Here is a 17,815-nt window from a genome sequence, read left to right as displayed (position 1 = left end):
TAGAATTCTCTCTCATGCATTATATTCATGGTGCTGTGCTAAGTTGCTTCAGTCGTGTCCGAGACTATTTGTGACCACATGGACTGTAGCCCGCCAAGCTCCTCTTTCATGGGATTCTCTAGGCAAGAACACCGGGGTGGGTTGCCATTTCCTTCTCCAGGGGATCTTCCCAACCCGGGGATTGAATCCATGTCTCTTATGCCTCCTGCACTGGCAAGTGGATTCTTCACTACTAGTGTCACCCAGTAAGCCCAAATAAAAGTGAAAAATATTTTCCTCTAATGACTTAACTCAATTTTTATATGCTGGCATATTTAGAGAAGGCTTTATCTCGCAAAACATATTTTTTTTCCTAATCTAAAATTAGATATAGTAACAATGTCCTAACTGCACTAAAGAGAATGTATACGTTAGACCTTCTCTCTTGAATTCAGAATTTTCTGGTAGCTTTTTGAGTTTCATTAGGCACACAAATGTACAAGATGTTTAATATGCTTCATGATGAAAACATGTATCTAAGGTTATAAACGTCAATAAATAAAAAAGCCTAACACTGGCCTGATTTCAGTTTTTGGTGGGTAGAAACCCATAATGTAATTGAGAACTCAAAAGTATTGGGGTCTATAGTTTTTCCTATCCAAGTCATGGTTTGAAAGTGAAAGTGAAAGTGAAGTCGCTCAGTTGTGTCCGACTCTTCGCGACCCATAGACTGTAACCTACCAAGCTCCTCTGTCCATGGGATTCTCCAAGCAAGAATACTGGCGTGGGTTGCCATTTCCTTCTCCAGGGGATCTTCCCTGCCCAGGGATCAAACCCAGGTCTCCTGCATTGCAGGCAGATGCTTTACTGACAAAAGCAATTTATATCCCACAAAACATAATCTTCTATTAGACAAAAGGGTGAAAAGCTGATGGCTAGTTTTTGTTCTTGGAGGATAGATAAGAAACATGGAAACTGGTGTCTGAGTGATTTTTTTTTAATTAATTAGTTTATTTAAATTGGAGGCTAATTACTTTACAATATTGTGGTGTATATTGACATGAATCAGCCATGGCTGTACATGTGTCCCCCATCCCGAACCCCCCTCCCACCTCCCTCCCCATCCCATCCCTCTGGGTCATCCCAGTGTGTTTGGCAATGACTCAACCATAAGAAGACAGAGTCAAAATAACTTCTGAAAGAATCCTATGTCTGTGACATTAAATTGTATTACAGACATTGTCGGGCAGAAATAAGTAACCTGTCACGTTATTGGAGGATCTATTTTCCCTGGGGAGCTGTTATTGATATTCTTACTAAAATAAGATGAGGAAGGCAAAGACGCTATGCTATAGAGTTTAAAATATCATAAATCTGGTAGGTCAGCAGTGGGCAAATAGTTCCCATCAAGAGTCGGATTATAACTATTTTAGGTGTTGCAGGTCACACGCAGTTTCTCTTCTCTTTCCTCCTTTCCTCCTTCTTTCCTTTCTTCTATTTTTCTTTCTTTTATTGTACAACCCTTAAAAATGTAAAAACATTCTTAGCTCAAGGTCTATGACTACAGCAGGTTATGGGCCTGTTAATCATATTTACTTTAAAAAAATCATATTTACTTTTTAGGGATGTTATATATATGATAATCCTCTGCTAGAAACTTGCTGAGTCAAGAAGACAGGACATGGTGGGGATGCAGATTTGATGGACGAGGGCTTTAATTAAGAAAGGATAATCTCCCAAACTTTGAATATCTGAATGTCAACCAAGTGGTTTCATTTTTTCTACCTACCTTGCTATGAATGTCTCGGGCAAACCAGAGGGATCGAACATTTTTGAGCCAACTATTATATTTTTATCAGTCACAGAAAGTCCCTCTGAATCAAAGGCTGCATCAATAGAGGGTGGACAGAGTCATAATTTTAATTGTCCATTATCTCTGACAACCTTTTTTTTTTTAAGCTTAACTTTTTAAAGACTAGCTTTAGGTTCACAACAAAATGGCAAGGAAGGAGCAGAGATTTCCTATAAAATCCCTGCTATTCTCCCCTGTACACATGCATTGCTGTTGTTCAGTCACTTAGTCGTGTCTGACTCTTTGTGACCCCATGGACTCAGCACACCAGGCTTCCCTGTCCCTCACTATCTCCTGGAGTTTGCTCAAACTCACATCCATTGAGTCATGATGCCATCCAATCATCTCACCCTCTGTACTCTCTTCTCCTGCTGCCCTCAATCTTTCCTGGCATCAGGGTCTTTTTCAGTGAATCAGGTCTTCACACCAGGTGGCCAAAATATTGGAGCTTCAGCTTCAGCATCAGTCCTTTCAATGAATATGTAGGGTTGGTTTCCTTTAGGATTGACTAGCTTGATCTTGTTGTTATCCAAGGGAGTATCAGGAGTCTTCTGCAGCACCATGATTCAAAAGCATCAATTCTTCAGTGCTCAGCCTTCTGTATGGTCCAACTCTCACATCTGTACATGACTACCGGAAAAAACCATAGCTTTGACTATACATATCTTTATCAGCAAAGTGATATCTTTGCTTTTTATTAAAAAATTTTTTTTAAAATACACTGTCTAGCTTTGTCATAGATTTTCTTTCCAAGGAGAAAGCATCTTTTAATTTCATGGCTGTAGTCACTGTCTGCAGTGATTTTGGAGCCCAAGAAAATAAAGTCTGTCACTATTTCCATCTTTCCCCCATCTATTTGCCATGAAGTGACAAATTGTGGTCCACTGGAGAAGGGAATGGCAAACCATTTCAGCATTCTTGCCTTGAGAACCCCATACACATGCATAGCTTTCCCCATTATTAACATCCCCTTCAGGGTGGTAGGTCTGTACGACTGATGAACCTACGAAGACACGTCAGCATCACTCAAGGTCCACTCTTGATATTGTACATTCGATGAGTTTGAACAGGTGTATAATGACACATATTCATCATTATAGCATCACAGACTAGTTTCACTGTCCTAAACAATATTCTGTGATCTGCCTAATCATCCCTTTTCCAGTCCTTGGCAACCATGGATATTTTTGCTATTTGTGTAGTTTTGCTTTTCTCAGAACTTCATCTAGTTGGAATCACACAGTATGTAGCCATTTCAGATTGCCTTCTTTCACTTAGTAATATGCGTTTAAGGTTCCTTCATGTCTTTTCAAACCAGTCAATCCTAAAGGAAAATCAACCCTGAATATTCATTGGAAGGGCTGATGCTAAAGCTGAAACTATAATACTAAAGGCAAAAGGAGTAGTAGGGGCGGGGCGGCAGAGAATGAGATGGTTGGACGGCATCATCGACTCCCTGGACCTGAGTTTGAAAAAACTCCAGGAGATAGTGAAAAACAGGGGAGCCTGGTGTGCTACAGTCCATGGGGTCACAAAGAACTGGACCCAACTTAGTGACTAAACAACAACATGTCTTTTCATAGCTTGATATTTCATTTCTTTTTAATGCTGAATACTATTACATTGTCTGCATCTACAACTGTTTATTTATCCATTCATCTACTGAGGAAAGTCTTGGTTGCTTCCAAGTTTTTCCAATTATGAATAAAGCTGCTATAAACACCTCTGGGCAGATTTTTCCTAGGGCATAAGATTTCAGCTCCTCTGGGTAAATACCAAGGAGTACTGTTGCTGAATTGATAATTTCATTTTTAAATATGTTGAATTTATGCTTTTATTTTTCAGTGTTATGGGATGTGCTATGGAAATGTCCAATCATGAGGCTGACCTAGGATTGTGGAGTGGTCACTATTCCCAGCATGATGGTTTAATTTACAGTAGTTCTCCATTTTAAAATATAAGAAAAAGGCTAGTTATTTTAATTTTTTATTTCTCTGATCCCTTGCATTTGTGCAGATACTTGAGCTGACTGTTAAAGAAATTAAAGAAAAATGTATTTGTTTAAATTACCTAAATTTCTGGAATTTCTTCTTTTTTGGAAAACAATTTCAACTACATTATCTTGTTTGTCCTCAAAGTATTCTGATTTACTAAAGGAATACATATTAAAAAATATATTGGTCTCCAGGTGGGGCCAGGAAAGGAAAAACAGCTAAGATCCTTACTTAAGAAGAGAGGTATGGGTGGATGTTGGGCTTGTCCATGGTTGAAGAGAACCTAAACATTAAAGGCTAAAATAGGGCAACCACAGTTCACTAACTTTATGAAAAAGAACACAGGGAATGTAGGAAATCATCACTCTGGAAATAAAAACTCAGAAAAAATAGTGTGATTGAAGAAACGCCAAAGATTCTCATTAAAAAATCATTCTATACTGTTAACACTCTGATGAGAAATAAATACTTTCCCACCTGAAGTTGGTTATGTATTAGGGCATTTGATGCTTTTCTTTTTCAAAACTTGCATGCTAGCAAATACATTTAGTGCAGATTTTTACTTGCTATAAAAACTTCTAGGTTAAAGATATTTGAAAGTAGGATGAGAGTGTACCCATTCAAACACTGATGTCAGAGCATCAGCCAGATGGGATGACATTTTTACCCTCTCTTCCTGGATTCTGGAGCTCATGCCCTTTCCCCAGAGGAGATGTTTATTGATATAATAACACTGTTAATGTTCTTAACTTGGTAATGAAAGATGACATTTACATACACTTAGCCCTTGGCTTCAGCATCAAACTTACTTCTCAAATAACTTTTTTTTTTAGATTTCTTTTGATATGGACCATTTTTACTGAATTTGTTACAGTATTGTTTCTGTTCTATGTTTCGGTTATTTTAGCTGCGAAGCATGTGGGATCTTGGCCCCCTAACCAGGGATCAAGCCCACACCCTTTGTGTTGGAAGGCAAAGTCTCAACCACTAGACTGCCAGGGAAGTCCCTTGAGTACCTTTCTGAGAGTAAACACAAAGTTGAATATTTCCTATCATGTGACTGGACCTACGTGAGATGAGACAGAGGGGAAGGGCTGGATGATTAGTTAGACCAGAATTGAGAGTGGTAGAATTATTAAAAAAATAAAAACCAAAAAACCAAACCTCTTTACTAGCCAATGTGAATGGCATGAAATTGAATCGAGTTGACATCATGGGACTTTACCAAAGGCATTCTTGAATTTGCAGAAATTTACCAAGTTATTGTTTCAATTGCTTCTTGCTAATCTCTGCTAACCAACTCTCTGCCTTGGAATAGGTATTCTGAAGAGCGCAAAACCCAAGCAGTCTTGGTACTGGAAAGCACAATCCATAGATAACTTTAGCACAACAGGTGCCCAAGTAACTCAGAAGTCACAGTATGCAAAATGAAAGGGAATTGTCAACGACCACTACAAAGCAATGAGCCAAACAATTTTAACAGTGGAATATACCAAAGAAGAAAAGGAAGAAAATGTCTGCCCACTCACAGAAAAATGCACTTTCTGATCATAGCTGCCCAAATTGAGAGTTTAAGGGTTCATTACTTAAAAGTCAAGGCTTCTTCTCCATAAAGATAGACAGGATCTGAACCAAGTGTTATCAAGTAACCAAGAAGATTTTTGCTTTTTTTTGGCTAGCCTTAAATTACCTACAAGAACAATGTATCAATCTATTGAGCATACAAGTTAGGGAGTAAAATGTTTTCATTATGGGACAATATATTTTTGGTCCTTGTACTACCAATGAACTAAATTACACTTGTTCCCCAGAAAGAGACCCCCAGATTATATAATTGCAGTTTTTTTCTTCCTAGATAATGATGCCATCCTGAAATTTGATCTGGAAGAAAGAAAGAGAAATACTTTTCAACTGTGATTTTTCACAGTTCATTCATTTATTTTAATTGGAGGATAATCACTTCACAATATTGTGATGGTTTTTGCCATACACTGATGTGAATCAGCCACGGGTACACATGTGACCCCCCCAATCCTGTACGCCAACCCACCTCCCTCCCCACCCCATCCCTTTGGGTTGTCCCAGAGCACTGACTTTGGGTTCCCTGCTTCATGTATCAAACTTACACTGGTCATCTACTTTATGTATGGTAATATACATGTTTCAATGTTATTCTCTCAAATCATCCGACCCTTGCCTTCTCCCACAGAGTCCAAAAGTCTGTTCTTTACATCTGCATCTCTTGCTGCCTTGCATATCAGGTCATCATTACTGTCTTTCTAAATTCCATATATATGTGCTAATATACAGTATTGGTGTTTCTCTTTCTGACTTACTTCACTCTGTATAATAGACTCCAGGTTCATCCATCTCATTAGAACTGACTCAAATGTGTTCCTTTTTATAGCTGAGTAGTATTCCATTGAGTATATGTACCACTATTTTCTTATACATTTGTCTGCCGATGGACATCTAGGTTGGTTCCATGACCTAGCTATTGTAAACAGTGCTGCAATGAACACTGGGGTACATGTGTCTCTTTCAACTCTTGTTTCCTCAGTGTGTATATACGCCCAGCAAAGGGATTGCTGGGTCATAAGGCAGTTCTATTTCCAGTTTTTTAAGGAATCTCCACACAGTTCTTCATAGTGGTTGTGCCAGTTTGCATTCCCACCAACAGTGTAAAAGGGTTCCCTTTTCTCCTTACACCCTCTCCAGCAATTATTGTTTGTGGACTTTTTAATGGCAGCCATTCTGACTGGCGTGAGATGATATCCCCTTGTGGTTTTGCATTTCTCTAATAATGAGTGATGTCGAGGACCTTTTCATGTTTATTAGCCATCTGTATGTCTTCTTTGGAGAAACGTGTGTTTAGTTCTTTTGCCCACTTTTTGATTGGGTTGTTCGTTTTTGGTATTGAGCTGCATGAGCTCCTTGTGTATTTTGGAGATTAATTCTGTCAGTTGTTTCGTTTGCTATTATTTTCTCCCATTCTGAACATTGCCTTTTCACCTTGCTTAATTTTTCAACTGTTTTTCTCTGAGTGGCCAAGCATGAGAGCTTGAAAAATGCTGCCAATAATTGACTCGCAATATGGGTAACTCAATGGGTAACTCAATATGGTAACTTATATATATATATATAAGTGAGTCAGAGGGAAACTGGTGTGGGTCCCAGTCAAGGTGTCAGAGAACATGGAACTGAGGATGAGATCATTAAGAAGGAGCCCATTGCGTGCTTCTGAGTTCGGTATTCCCTTTCTGTCTACCTGCCTCATTTTTAGAGTGATGGTAACAACAACTGCCCTACCCAGATCAGAGAGATGCAGAGGGAAGTCACTACCTGTGTTCACAGCAAAGTGCTCTAGAAATGTAACTGGTGGTCGGGGAGGCGGGGAACGTTCAAAATATAGCCCATAATGATCCTTTCCTCTATGAAAGCTCCTGAACTATTTTTTGTAACACCATTTTGGAGACTCTGACCCCGAAATCTTGTCAATCCTCTTCTCTATCTCTTCTACAGACCTCTATGTTAGGGACAACATTCCCAGTCCATCAGAGAAATCTTTCAGATCTTCTTTTGAATCACGTCGTAAGGCTGCCCCCTTCTCATCACTTCCACAGCTAACATCGTAGTCCTGGTCGCATCCTCTCTTAGAGGACTAGTCCAATTGTTCTCCTGCCGCCATGAGTTTTCAGCCAACAGTCCACTCTCCACAGAGTAGCCACAACAGTCCTTTGAAATTAATAGTCAAATCTTGTCACTCCTCAGTTCAAAGCCCTCCTGATGACTTCCTCTCACACAGAGAATTTCTCACACAAGCCTTCACCATGTCTCACAACGCCCCAGAGTAGGCAGTGGCAAACTGTTGCTTTTGTTGCACCCGTGGCTTTTATATTTTTTAATGGATGCCACATGAATATTATATATAATTCAAATTTCAGTGTCCACAAATAAAGTTTTATTGGAACAGTCATGTTGATTTAGTTACATACTGTCTATAGTTGCTTTCATTCATTCCACAACACAGAGTTGAGTTGTTACCTACATATTATGGCCCACAGAGCCTAAAATGTTCACATCTAGAAATTTACAGAAAAACTTCGTCAACCTCTGTCCACAGGGTATGACCTCTCTTCTTTCCTACTATTCTTTTCATTGCTGCTCTTCTCTAGTCATGCTGATAGCTCACTCTTTCACACTAGTCCTTGCTACAGTGCTTTTTTATATGCTGTTTTTCCTTTCGCCCTTGGATACTATTACCCTCAATTTCCTACACCTTCTTCTTTCACATCACTCTAGAATCTGGTACCTCCCCCAGAGAGCTCTTCCTTGATAATCTTACAGAAAATAGCACTGTTATAAAATTAAAAACAGCACCCAAAAAATTTGCATTTAAGTTATAGTTTCTAGTTTTTCTGAGTTCAAACTCTTTCTGTTTTAGATGTTGACTTCTTTAATAATTAAAAGTTAATATTAAATATCAGATATTTAATATGAATGAACCAGATACAGGTTAGAGGACAAACTGGGAGTGGAAAATGACATGCTTCTCTCTCTATTTTTTTTTCCTGCTCTCCTAGAGCTTAGTTTGTGACTCTGCACAAATAATTTGGCATAAGGAATCTCAGTTTTCCCTTCAATGACTTAATGGTTATTCCCCTTGAGCAATACGGCAAATATGATGAATAAACATAGACATATAACCACTGCATTAAGAAAAGCCTTAAGAGCATCAGGAACAACCAAACATCTCTTCAACATACAATGCCATCCTTACCAAGATGTCATTCTTAAGATTTTTCCTTAGAAATCATTTTGATATTTGGCTACAATTATGTAAAGTTTAAAAATAAAATAAAATAAAAAAAAAAGAAAACTATCTTTACTAAAATTTTCAAATTACGTATCTAGCAATGGCACTTTCATTAGTTTCCTAGGGTTGTCTTTAAAAAGTACCACAAACTGAGTGGCTTAAAACAACAGAAATTTATTGCTTCACAGTTCTGGAGGCTAAATGTTCAAAATCAAGGTGTTAGCAGAGCCATGTTCCTTCTGAATCTTATAACGGAATTCTTTCCTGCCTCCTTCCGGCTTCTGGTGCCTCACCAGCATCTTTGATGTTCCTTGGGTTGCAGCTACAGAAATCTAATCTTTGGTTTGGCTATCACAGGGCATTGTATCTGTGTGTCTCTGTCATCATATGACTATGTTTTTATGGACACCAGTCATACTGGACTGGGGGCCCACTTTATGCCAGAATGATCTCATCATAACTTTACCAATTTCATCTGTAATGGTTCTTTTTCTGCTAAGGTCACATTGTGAGGTGCTGAGGGTCGAAACATCAATATTACTCTTTTGTGGGGAGACACAATACAAGCCACAATAGCATCCCACAGTGCAATGGCAAGGATCTCCACTTTAATACATATCTTCACAGATACACGTGAACTCCTTGTTCTCACCAAAGCATATTCTTTTATGTGTATCTGTCAATTTTCACTGTAAATAGCATTCATTTTGGGGAGAGTATTAACAAATTGATACTGAGATTGCCCAGTTTCTTTTGGTGGTATTGGCTTTCTTCTGATAAGTAGTGTTAAAGGTCCAGATTTGTGTGTTATCCTTCCGCTGGGCTGGATGAAAAACAAGCTGGAATCAAGATTGCTGGAAGAAATATCAATAACCTCAGATATGCAGATGACACCACCCTTATGGCAGAAAGCCGAAAAGAACTAAAGAGCCTTTTGATGAAAGTGAAAGAGGAGAGTGAAAAATCTGGCCTAAAACTCAACATTCAGAAAACTAAGATCATGACATCTTGTCCCATCACTTCATGGCATATAGATGGGGAGACAGTGGAAACAGTGACAGACTTTGTAATTTTGGGCTCCAAAATCACTGCAGATGGTGACTGCAGCCATGAAATTAAAAGACACTTACTCCTTGGAAGAAAAGTTATGACCAACCTAGATAGCATATTAAAAAGCAGAGACATTACTTTGCCAACAAAGGTCTGTCTAGTCAAAGCTATGGTTTTTCCAGTAGTCATGTATGGATGTGAGAGTTGGACTGTAAAGAAAGCTGAGTGCTGAAGAATTGATGCTTCTGAACTGTGGTGTTGGAGAAGGCTCTTGGGAGTCCCTTGGACTGCAAGGAGATCAAACTAGTCCATCCTGAAGGAAATCAGTCCTGAATATTTTTTGGAAGGACTGATACTGAAGCTGAAACTCCAATACTTTGGCCACCTGATGTGAAGAGCTGACTCATTTGAAAAGACCTTGATGCTGGGAAAGATTGAAGGTGGGAAGAAAAGGAGACGACAGAGGGTGAGATAGTTGGATGGCATCACTGCCTCAATGGACATGAGTTTGAATAAACTCCAGGAGTTTGTGATGAACAGGGAAGTCTGGCATGCTGCAGTCCATGGGGTCACAAAGAGTTGGACACAACTGACTGACTGAACTGAAATGAAGCCTGAGAATAAATAACTGATGACCTAATTGTCTATCTTCCACGTGGAGCTAACACACTTATTACCATCACTTAAAGCCTCATAGCTACAATAAGACCTTGAAGTTGTTAGATTAGTGGGTTGGAATCTTGTTAGTTTGTTCTAAAGTAGAAAAAAAAAATCCCATAAAATGCTGTTCATTTATACCCTTTTTAATAAAATTCAATGCTGCCAATTCTTAAACTGAGTGAGATGCGAATGTATTAGCCATTTAATGAGAGAATGTAATGACTGTAGTGTAGGTTTAAAACTGATATATATGAAAAAGCCAAAGAGCTTACTCTTTGGATTAGTTTATTTCTTATTTTTTAAATACTGTAGTCCCTGTTATTTCAGACACAGAAAATATATCAATATGCTTATAAAAAGAGTTTATAATTATGGCAGGGGAGTTAAGTAGTTATGCAAACCCTTTCCAGATAAAATCATAACGACTGGATACACATAAAAAGACTTTAATAGTTCATTGATACTGGAATGTGTCTGTAAGTATACAAAAACTAGAGACTGTTTATTCTTGGGGGGAAGAAAAAACCAACTCATAATTATAAAAGGTAAGCAATGTAAGGGGTTTCCCAATCCTCATGGCTATTGTGGAAGAAAATGGCTGTGGAAAAACACAGCCTTGTCAGCAAATGTTTGCAGAGATCAGAGTTCAACACTGGAAATGTAAAGATAAAGTGCTGAGAGCAGGTTAATTGTAGAGAAATGAAACCAAAAATCCATAGTGTCTGGCTGACAGATAAACTATGCATGGTGAAAAGAAATTCTATAGGGCCTGACAATAAAACAAGAAGAGGTCAAAGAGGAATCTACTACTGAGAGATGAAAGACGCGTGGCCCCAAATATATGCTTTTGCTGCTTTTAAAGTTGAATACATTTTCCAGTTATATAAAACATAGCCAGGAGAAAGCTGTAGCCTCAGGGATTTAAAGTGTCAGAAGAGAGATGCTAAGGCTATGCCATGGAAGCTAGATTTAGAAGGAAATTCCTAGAAGCAAAGAAACCATCGAAAGGGTAAGCCCCCAAATATGAGTAAAATCTTTGCCAAAGTCCCTAGTTGCCAAATTACACAGGCCCAGGGGAGACCTCCAGGAGGTCAAGCTAGTAAAGTAGCATTGGGAAGGTATAAGAACCGACCAGAGATACCAATAGCTAAATACTACAGAGGAAGCAAATGTTGCAGTTCATGTCCAAGTGGATTAACTGAACACTGGGGGAAAAAAAGCAATTTCCAGAACACTACAGAATTCACTGTCACAGCAATGTGTTATCTTAAATATTCAATTTACAACCAAAAATTACTAGACATGCAAAGACAGAGCAAAGTGTGACTCATAAACAGGAAGAAAGACAATCAGTAGAAACTGACTCCCAATGGTCCCAAAGGTTGAATTTAGCAAACGAAAACTTTAAAGCAGAGATTTATAAAATATGTTCAAAGAATTAAATGAAGTATAACATCAATGAGTGAAAAACAAGAAAGTCTCAAAAGAGACGCATCCACAGAAAAATAGAAATCTGACAACTTAAAAATTTGATAAATTTAAAAAATTGACTAGATATGCTCAACAGTAGATTGGAGATGGCAGAATAAAATATAGTTTATAGCCCCCTCTAAGGAACTGTGGAGGCCAAAAGATATTGCAATGATACAATAAAAGTGTTGAAACAAATACAAGGTTGTCAATAATAAATTCCATGTTTAATGAAGTTATCTTAAAAAATAAAAATGAAATTAAAACATTTTTGGATAAACAGAAAGTGAGAAAAATCTGCTAAAACCACTAGAACTAAAAGTAAATTTGTGAAGATAGCAGTATAGAAGGTCACAATACAAACACCAGTAGTGTATATATATATGTGTGTGTGTGTGTGTATATATGAAAGCAACAGAAGTTTAAAAGTGAAATATAATTCCACTTTAATAGTATTCAAAAATATTATATACTTAGGGTTAGGGATAATTTTAATAAACTAGAAAAATACTTGTATGCTCAAAACTATAATCTTTGCTCAAACTAAAGAACAACTAAATTAATGGAGCACAACTAAATTAATATTCATGGATGGAAGAATCAGTGTACTTGAAATGTCAGTTCTACAAATTGAACTATATATTCAATGCAAATGCAATAAAAATTTCAGCAGGAATTTTATTTGGGGACAAATTTTATAAGCTACTTCTAAAATTCATATGAAAATGGTAACGACTGAGGAAAAAAACAAAACAATTTTGAGAAAGAGGAAGTTGGAGTAATTATATTACCTATTTTAACACATATGAGGTCAACTGATTTTTGACAAATAGTCCAAGGTAATGAAAAGGCAAACAGAGTAAGTTTCTCAGTAATGGTGCTACAGCAATTGGGTATCTATACACTAAAAAGAGACCTTGATTTTTACCTCATATCAAACATAAAAATAGAGATGAATAAGAGATCTATACATAAAAAGTACAATTATAGAAGATATAGAGGAAAACACAGAAGAAAAATCTTTGTCATCTTCTAACAATTAAGGATTTCTTAGAACACAAAAAGTATAACTATAAAAGAAAAAAAAAACTGGTACATTGGTTGTATGGTATGTTTAAATTGGATGAATTCAAATTTTAAAATCACGCTTTTTGAAAGACACCATTGAAAATACAGAAAGAGGACTTCCCTGGTGATCCAGTGGCAAAGAAGCCGCCTGCCAATAGGAGGCATGGGTTCAATCCCTGATCTGAGAAGATCCCACGTGCCACAGAGCATAAACACTTGTACATGGACGCTCATGAGCTTTGTTTATAACAGCTTCCCAATGGAAACTACCCACATGTCCATCAACAGAGGAATGAATGAGCAAAATGTCAGACATTGGTATAATGGAATGCCACTCACCAATTAAAAATCTATGTAACGATATGTATGGATCTCAAAGGCATGATGCTGAATGAAAGAAGCCAGACACAAGAGGACACACTCTATGATTCCACTTATAAAACTTAATAAAATGTAGATAATCTCTAGTGACAGAAAGCAAATCAGTGGTGGCCTAAAGGCTAGGTGTGGAGGACAGGGCTGATGCAAATGGACATAGAAAACTTTTATGTGGCTGGAATGTTCTATATCTTAATTGTTATGGTGGCTCCACAGTGCACACATCAGTGTGTGTGTATGTTTAGTTGTTCAGTCGTGTCCGACTCTTTGTGACCCTTTAGACTGTAGCCCGCCAGGCTCCTCTGTCCATGGGATTTCCCAGGCAAGAATACTGGAATGGGTTGCTATCTCCTCCTCCAGGGGATCGTCCTAACCCAGGAATTGAATCTGTGTTTCCTGCACTGCAGGCGGATTCTTTGCCTGCCGAACCACATCAAATTGTACACTTAACATGGATCCATTTTACTGTATGCAAATTACGTATCAATTCAGTTGATTGAAATACCTACCAAATATCTTTTAAAGTGAGGCCAGAATTTTGGGGATTCACCCCTCAATTCCTCACGTACATTACTCCTCTAGATAATACGCATAGTGTGATAAAAATACTCAGAGAATCATTTACCTGCAAATTATCTCCTTGCCAGAAAAGAATGCTATCTCACCTTAATTTTTTATAATAACCTTTAAAAAGATGAATGTTCAGAGAGCATTATCTCCTTATAATGTCATCTGCAGAACACAGGACTGTTTTAATATACAAATATGGCACCCTACTCCAGTACTCTTGCTTGGAAAATCCCATGGATGGAGGAGCCTAGTAGGCTGCGGTCCATGGGGTCGCTAAAAGTCAGACACGACTGAGCAACTTCACATTCACTTTTCACTTTCATGCATTGGAGAAGGAAATGGCAACCCACTCCAGTGTTCTTGCCTGGAGAATCCCAGGGACGGGAGAGCCTGGTGGGCTGCCATCTATGAGGTCGCACAGAGTCGGACACGACTGAAGTGACTTAGCAGCAGCATGGCCCCATCAAACAAAATTGAACAAAAGAACTTGTTTCATGAGTTTCTCTGTGACCTGCTTCCATCATAGTATGACTGGTAGATTCTCAGGTATGTTCTTCATACTACTCAAGGGCTACTTAAAAAGTACACAGAAAGTGTCAGACTGAGTGTTGTGGTTATAAAAACAACTTTAGGACAGTGGTTCCCAACTCCTTCAAACTTGGCTTTCTTTTCTATGACTGTCACTTATCAGATCAGTTCATTCCTGTTCAAGTCAACTACAGATGTTCCTTAGGAAAGTCCTCTGGAGATTCGAGCAAAGCCACATGTACAGTGTACAGAAATACATAAATGATTCCTGATGATCTGATCCATAGTCCAATAAATTCTACACACATGTAGAAATCAAGTACTGCCCACATGTGCCATCTGTCTTATGAAACTTCCTTGTTGCCTCATGTCACCTCTGTTATGTCTTATGTTTCTACCTGTCTTTGTGTCTTCATCTGCACCCTTGAACTTGATACTTATTTGGCTCTTCTATTTCAGTTTTTGACCTTATCTGTTTCTCAATCTGTCTTTCTGAGCCTCCCTGACTGTGTTCCCCACATCTCTGAGCCACTATCCTACACTTCTGCACTCAGACCCAGCTTCTGAAACTCAGTCTGGAACTCAGCCTAAGTCTACTGATTAGGATGATCTTGACATTTTTGATAACATTCAACATTCATTAAACAAATATTTATTGAGTGCATGCTATGTGCTGGGTATATCTAGATGCCAGCAATAAACAGAATAGAATGTCTGCCTTTATAAAATATTTATTTTAATGGAGAGAGTCTAACAATAAACAAATTACAAAGTAGACTATACTCTATAGTAGGTGGTGATATATCCTATGGAGAAAAACAAAGCAGTGAAGGAGGACAGGGAAGGTGAGGATGAGTTGTATTTATAATAGGGTCATAAGACAGGGTGACATTTGGGCAAAACATGAAGTGAGCAAGTAACTGATAAAGACATTTGCAAGAATAACTTAGACCTGCTGCTGCTGCTGCTGCTAAGTCGCTTCAGTCGTGTCCGACTCTGTGCGACCCCATAGACGGCAGCCCACCAGGCTCCCCCATCCCTGGGATTCTCCAGGCAAGAACACTGGAGAGGGTTGCCATTTCCTTCTCCAATACGTGAAAGTGAAAAGCGAAAGTGAAGTTGCTCAGTTGTGTTCAACTCTTTGCGATCCCATGGACTGCAACCTACCAGGCTCCTCTGTCCATGGGATTTTCCAGGCAAGAGTACTGGAGTGGGGTGCCACTGCCTTATCCAACTTAGACCTAGAGAAAAGCAAGTTCAAAGATCCTGAGGTAAGAGCATATGTGGTGTGCTCTGTGTATAAGTCCATGAATGTACTTGAAGTACACTGGGCAAAAGGAGATGATGGGAGAGCCAGCAGGATGTGTGGGGTTAGGTAGATGCTTGTTGGCCCTGGACAGCTCTATTTTATTCTCATGCCATGATAGATTTGTACATTACCACCTTTTACTACTAAAAGTGTTCAGGTTAAAGTGAAAAATTACATGCTCACCCTAGTATAATCTTATAAGGAATTGACTTCTCTGAATGAGAAGGGAAACATGAAGAGATTTTTCTAAAAGTGACAATTAAAATCAGTTTGTAAAGCAATTATCCTCCAATTAAAAATAAAAAATTAAAAAATCAGATGAGTAAAATGTGTAGATGATATGAAAACTTGTAAAGTACAAAAGGCTACATAGTCCATGTAAGCCTTTCTCTCACCCTGTGCCCTTTCTCCCACCCGTGTGTTCCTGTCCTGGACACAACCGCTATTATCAGTTTCCAAGGTATCTTTACTGCAGTGCTTTGGACACAGGAGTGATACAACACAGCTCTCATCTCTAATGGACACTCAGGCTGCTGTGTTAAGAAGACTGGGGTAGAAGCATGGGACCAGTCAGGAAGTTATTACAAAATTCCAGGTAAGCAAAGAACTTCCTTAATTCCACTACCCAAAGACAGGAAGAAATAGAAAAAAAGTATATTTTTTCACTTTAGAAAGAGTTAGTCTCTCTTTGGGTTAAAACAGTTTTTTCTGGAACCCACCAATCTTACTTGTCTGCTCCCTAGTTTCTATGGGAGCACTTGAAATTTGTCTTTCATAATGTTTAAAACCACTTGTAAGGATACATTTTATGATCATTTGTTTCAAAACATCTTATATTTTGAGCTTCTTGAGGATAGGAACCATATCTCTTTCTTTAATAAGGGTATATCAATGCCTTTAAGAACAAATTTTGAATGAAATAAGAACTTACAAGTCCTTTTCTCTTGCTACTCTTCCAATAGAAATAATCTAAGAGCAACTCAATTTCTTTTTATCTCCTTCCAAACTCGAGTTTCTAAAAGATTAATTCATAGTTGGATGGGAATAAAGAAAAAAAAATTAAACTAGTTTCTAATATGTATACATTCAAAGTATTTTTTTCATCTTCTTTTTATACAAACAATAGGAAACCAAGGAGGCATGGAGAAAACAAAGGCTTATGAGATTTAGTATGCCTAAGCATTTATATATTTATGCAAGAAGTATAAGATGGATATTTAAGAAACCGGCTTTAAAAAATATTCCAATTTTACCCATATATTTTCTATTATTAATGTATAGGTTGTAAACTATGACTTTTTCAAAAATTATTTCATGACTAAAGTGTTATTAGGATGGATACTGCTGCTGCTGCTAAGTCACCTCAGTCGTGTCCGACTCTGTGTGACCCCATAGATGGCAGCCCACCAGGCTCCCCCATCCCTGGGATTCTCCAGGCAAGAACACTGGAGTGGGTTGCCATTTCCTTCTCCAGTGCATGAAAGTGAAAAGTGAAAGTGAAGTCGCTCAGTCGTGCCTGACTCTTAGCGACCCCATGGACTGCAACCTACCAGGCTCCTCCGTCCATGGGATTTTCCAGGCAAAAGTACTAGTATAAACATAATAATTTTTTATGTCTTTAAGAAAAGGATTGCTCTATATTTTAGTTTTAAGGAGAGAGATATTCTCTTTATTTTCTTGGGAACCATGTAGGAATCATTTCAGTAGGTGGTGGAACAGTGGTTTTTATATACACTTGCTGTTCTGTTGAAACGTTTCTCTCTAGTCCTGCGGGCATCACTGTGTCAGTGAAGAGAGTACACAGAATGAAATCAAGGGGTTGGCATAAGCACACATCGACTCAGCCCAACCACAGAGGCTAGGCCTTGTAGCTTACTCATTGGTGATGATTCTCTTGTACTTTGTTTAAAAAGCTGGGCCATTGTGGTCCGTAACTGGCAGCCCTTTTTCTCTGCCTTAGAAGTTACCCGTCTTCACCTTGGTGGAACTGAAAGATGTCTCCTGTTGGGTGAGGCCACTTCCTCTCTGTAACGATGTGGAGACAGAGGCCCAACAAGATTCAGTAACAAAATCAGTGGGTATTTAGGGTTTGGAATGGCTATCTCCTGATACCCAGTTTACTGCTTCTTGCTTGCTTTCTT

At 38.4% G+C, this 17,815-nt stretch overlaps 1 long non-coding RNA gene across 6 annotated transcripts in view; it reads right to left on the bottom strand.

Moving 5' to 3' along the window:
- Nucleotides 1-1,037: 1,037 nt before the first annotated feature.
- Nucleotides 1,038-17,815, bottom strand: part of LOC147361189 (uncharacterized) — a 94,826-nt gene continuing 78,048 nt past the window's right edge. For 2 of the 6 annotated variants that reach the window (XR_015139883.1, XR_015139887.1), the window contains one exon: nt 1,038-1,501. This is a non-coding gene — a long non-coding RNA (uncharacterized LOC147361189). The other 4 variants (XR_015139884.1, XR_015139888.1, XR_015139882.1 and 1 more) reach the window with 2 other exon arrangements.

The sequence above is a fragment of the Bos grunniens genome, chromosome 13 (assembly GCF_055505025.1).
Source record: "Bos grunniens cultivar Pamir isolate PY7600 chromosome 13, Bosgru_T2T1.0, whole genome shotgun sequence".
Taxonomy (NCBI): Eukaryota; Metazoa; Chordata; class Mammalia; order Artiodactyla; family Bovidae; genus Bos; species Bos grunniens.
Note: the sequence above shows the minus strand (reverse complement) of the source record. Positions and strands in the feature narration are given on the sequence as shown.